Source organism: Grammomys surdaster, unplaced genomic scaffold (assembly GCF_004785775.1).
Source record: "Grammomys surdaster isolate TR1022 unplaced genomic scaffold, NIH_TR_1.0 126187, whole genome shotgun sequence".
NCBI lineage: Eukaryota > Metazoa > Chordata > Mammalia > Rodentia > Muridae > Grammomys > Grammomys surdaster.
Genome location: NW_021620993.1, coordinates 3,955,545 through 3,960,126, shown reverse-complemented (window position 1 = coordinate 3,960,126; position 4,582 = coordinate 3,955,545). Strand labels below are relative to the sequence as shown.

The following is a 4,582-nucleotide window of genomic DNA, read 5'->3' as shown; positions in this document are numbered from 1 at the left end:
CTTAGTTCGTTTTCTGTTGTACTGATAAAAGACTCGGATAAAAGCAATTTAAGAAAGAAAGGATTCTTTTGGGCCACAGCCCATGATTGTGAGGAAGTCACAGTGTCAGGAGCTGGAGGCTGCTGGTCATACCACATTCACCTTCAGGAAGCTGAGGCCAATGTACCTCTGTTCTCAGCCAGCTGTCTCCTTTTTATACAGACCAGGACCTGAGCCCAGTGACTGGTGCTACCCACCTTCAGTGTTAGTCTTCCTACCTCAACGAAATCTAGGTAACTGCTCTGTACATGCACGTCCAGAGATGAGGTAATCCTTCACAGGCTGTCCCATCAAGTTGAGAATTAACACTAACCACCACACCAACCAAACCCATCTCCAAGGATAGCTCTTCTCTCATAACGGACTGTACCAAGAGGCCCCAGTGCCTTTGCAGCAGATGATCTGCTGGCTCGGGGATTCGGACAGGAGGACTGAGGCTCTGCCTGGACTCCAGTGTGCACTGAAGCGGCTCACCGAGGAGGAGCAGGCTGGCCTGTCTCTGGAAGTAAGTGGTTTGTAATTTTTGAGCAGTCCAACTGAGGTCTGGTGGAGGTCACTGCTGGCTGGATTGGATCCTGAAGTGATTATGTATGTGGATGGGGCTTCTGTTGAGGGTATCCATGCCAAGAGAAGGATGCTGTCTCTAGTCCTGATCACAAGGCCTCGTGTCAGAGGCAGAAAGGAAGTCTTGGAGAGGAGGGACAGGTTGTGAAGTAGTGGGAAACCCTCGAATGTTGTAGAGATATCTTCCATAACAGTCCTCTAATGCTTGGGTGGGTTTTAAAGATAACTGAGATATAGATAAATGGGAACTGTAGGTAGATAAGAGTCAAGCCTGGTGGGGGAATGGAAAAAAACAAGGCTCTGAGCAGGAAAGGGGCAAGATTAATACTGGGCTCCTGAAGTGGGACAGAGAAATGGACCTGGTTGGCACAGCACCTAAAGGGAGCTTTCTCTTTCTTTCCACTCTTAATGATACCGACACGCTTTGAAATGTTTGCTGAGTGACCAGAAGAGGATCGTAATTCGATTGGCAGGAGATCTTGTTCCTTGAGCCTCAGTTTTCCTTTAGAACCAATATTCTAGCTTTGGGATGAGCACTGAGGACCGCTGAGCCTAGTCCACGTGGGCGCTGAGCCCAACGCGAAATCAGGTCAGTGAAGGGTCTAGGGTGCCGGCTCAGACCCACGGCCCCGCCCAGCCTCTCTTTGTTCCTCCTGGCCCCGCCCCCTTCTCCCAGCTTCCTCACCATTGGCTAGAGGGCGGGTTTTTGCTGCTCAGGAGGCGGGGCTATGGAGGAGGGCGGGGCCTATTGCGCCTGCGCAGAGTCCTCCGGCCCCAGCTCGCACCGGCGGTGTCTGGGCTCCGGGTCCCGACTGTGAGATCCCTGAGCTGCGCTGGGCCCCGCCCCGGGCTCCATTGTTGAGGCTGCGGGTGCTCCACGGGCTGCGCTCCTCTCGGCCGTCCAGCGCTCACGAGCCACTGAATCCTGAGGTGAGGCGGCGGCGACTTTGAACCCGGAGCAGGGCCAGGTGTCCCACGATGTCCCCAGGCAAGGTCCCCAAGCTGGATGCCCTGGGCCGGGCAGGGTCTCCAGACAAGGCTGGGCAGGGTCTCCGCAGCCCGGTAGGGTCTTCGAGGCCCTTCGGGGTATTAGGCAGGGCTGACCAGGGATTCTTGACAGAGCAGAGTCTCCGGACAGGGCAGGGTCCCTTTACGGGGCTGGACGGGGTCTCCAGAGCTAAGTTGGGTCCCTGGAGGTCAGAGTCCCCAGGGCCAGGTAGGGTCCCCGAGGCCCTGCAGGGTCCCCAGACAGGGCTGCGCACGGTCAACGGGCAGGGATGGTTTTCCAGAAACTACTCCAAGATCCGGTCATCAGAGACCTAAAGGGTAAACCACATATTTGGACTTGCAGGACAGTTGCTAAGGCTAAACTGGGGTTCCCGGCTCGGTGGTCGGCTGAAGCGGGTCAGAGCGTGTGTTGCTGGGTTGGTAGGCGCTGCCTTCCCCTCCAGAGGGACGGGAACCCCGAGAGGACCGGCCCAGATGGACCCGAGCACTCACGAGTCCGTGCGCCCTGGCATTGTCTCGCCGCCGGCTGGCACAGAGGTCTCTGCGCCTTCAGGTCCTGGTCACCCTACGAGTGGGCTCTTTTCCGGCCCTCCCTCTTGGATGTAGCTGGTTGATTGTCACCAAGAGGGACTTGGGGGCGGGGGGTACTCTTGTGTGAGGGCGCCTTCCTGTTTCCCTATGTGATGTGGATGGCTCCGGAGGTAACTACGTGGACTTAGTGTATGGGGAGGCTTGGCGGGTGGGAAGGCTGTTTCTGTCCCTGTATTGGTACCATTTCGTATGTCAGTGAGAATGACAGCGTGGACACGCGCGAATGGGATCCTGGTCCTGCGTCCCATGGCTTGTCTACCCCGCCTTTTCCCATTCAGTCCCGGCCCCCGTTTTGGGTATGTTTTGGGCACTGGTGTTTGGGTGAGGTGAGCGAAGCCCTGTGCGTGCTGGGAGCAGTTGGCCTAAGATGATGGACCGCCTGCCACCAGCGCTCTTCAGTGTTTTGGTGTTGTCTTTACTCAGTGAGCTGAAGCGGGGAGCAGGCGGGTTTGGGGGGGCTACACGGGCTTTGGAGTAGCCTGCCTGCGAATGTGCCCCTGCGGGTCCTTGGTGAGTGTGGGGCTGTCACTGTGCTAGGAGCTGAGATGGAGTTTCTTACTCCAGCCCTAGGCCTGGCGACCCAGAGGCCGGTGCTGATTGGAGGGAGCAGAGCCTCTCTGCCCCCAGGTTCTTGATTTCTTCCGTTGGGAAGAAAAAAAAAAATCTGGAAAGCCAGAGAGTTGACTTTGTAACTCCCAGCCAGCGCCTGGCAAGTGGAGGAAACTCTCCCAAGAACTTGGCGGGCTGCAGAATGCGTTTGAATCAAGAAAATCCACACCCAGGGAACCAAGCCAAAGCAGTTACAGTTGGAGATCAGATTTATGAAGGCAGCCCTAGGGTGAGGTTCAGGGAGGGGACCTGATGCTGGCCCTCAGGCTGGGTCCTCCTCAGCTACTAACTAATGTGGAAGCCGTTCATTAGTCTCTGCTGCTTTGAGCTTTAAAAAACCCACTTGTCATGTATCAGGGATGATTTGTATGTGTGTGTGTGTGTGTGTGTGTGTGTGTGTGTGTGTAATCAAGGCAGTGTTTTTTTTTGTGGGGAGAGGGCAGGCTGCAGTTGGAACAAGGAGTTTCAACAAGCAACCCACAATTTGTCCTAAAAGAGAGCCTTCCTCTAATAGCAGGGATAGGATACAGAACTGAGCTGGGAGCCATCCTTGTCCTGTTAGAAGATCCACCATTAGTCTCTGCCCTCTCCTTCTTCTGTGCTTACACCAGCTCAGCGCTCGGTGCTGAGCTCTGGCAAGCCTCTGCCTCATCAAACTTTCTCTCTGAGCCTTCCTGTGTTAGTCCTGTCCTTCAGGACTTTATGAACTTCAGGGACATTGTGAGTTTGGGCCAAAAGTACCTATCATAGCTGAAGGAAAAAAAAAAAATCCTGTCCTGAAAGACACAGACCCAGTTTGTACCCAGAGCAGGCAGGAGGTGGGGCCACATGAGAGGGCCTTTGTCTACACAGTGACTCCAGGTATTTTCATGTTGTTTTAAAGCTACGAAGCCTTGACTCTCTAAAGATATTAAAGGATTTGTTTTGTTTTTTTAACCTGTCTGACTGGGTTTGTTTTATGTTGTAGAGTACTCGAACAGAGTTTATTGAGTCTAATTTTGGCCCCAAAGTTGATTTACTGTCCTTCCTGAGTAGTTTCTCCTCTAGGTTTTAGCCTTCTCACCTTTGAAGGTCTTAAACTAGACAATTTTAAGGAACATTCTTGGCTGAACCCTTCATTCTTTTAACCAAATATAGCAGAAGGAAGTTGGCCTATGGCAAAGATATAAAGGAGATATTTGGAAAATGTAGTCTAAAGAGCAAGCTTCTTCCTTGCTTTTCAGGGTCTTTTTACAAAGGTTGAGCCAAGCACTAAGAGATGGCTCATGGTCAAGGTTGCTGGCTGCTCGTGCAGAGGACCTGGGGCTTGAGTCCTACCCCACATGGTCCAGCTCCAGGGCACCCGATGCCATCTCTGGCCTCTGTGGACACTGTGTGCACATGGTATGACAGACACATGGAGGCAAAGCACCCATAGACATTAAGTAAAATAAAATAAAATTTCAAAAGGTTGGGTAATCATCAGTGTATGGGGTAAGTATGTATGATGGAAGCTTGCATTTTTTTGGTGTTGCCTTGCACGCTTTTTGGAAAAATTAAAATTAAAATTCACTTTGGGCCTTTCTAAAGATTTATACCCCCACCAGAGATGTGTGTGTGTGTGTGTGTGTGTGTGTGTATGTGTGCCTGTGTGTGTGTGTGTGCATGCATGTGCATGCATATGTGCACATACACATGGAATGCCTTTGCAGAGATGTGTGTGTGTGTGCCTGTGTGTCTGTGTGTGCATGCATGTGCATGCATATGTGCACATACACATGGAATGCCTTTG

At 52.5% G+C, this 4,582-nt stretch overlaps 1 protein-coding gene across 1 annotated transcript in view; it reads left to right on the top strand.

The window, feature by feature from the left end:
* Positions 1-1,468: 1,468 nt before the first annotated feature.
* Afap1 (actin filament associated protein 1) overlaps positions 1,469-4,582 on the top strand; it is a 109,818-nt gene continuing 106,704 nt past the window's right edge. The window contains exon 1 of the mRNA XM_028758103.1: positions 1,469-1,533. The gene's annotated coding sequence lies outside the window, so the exon portion shown is untranslated. The remainder of the gene's footprint in view (positions 1,534-4,582) is intronic.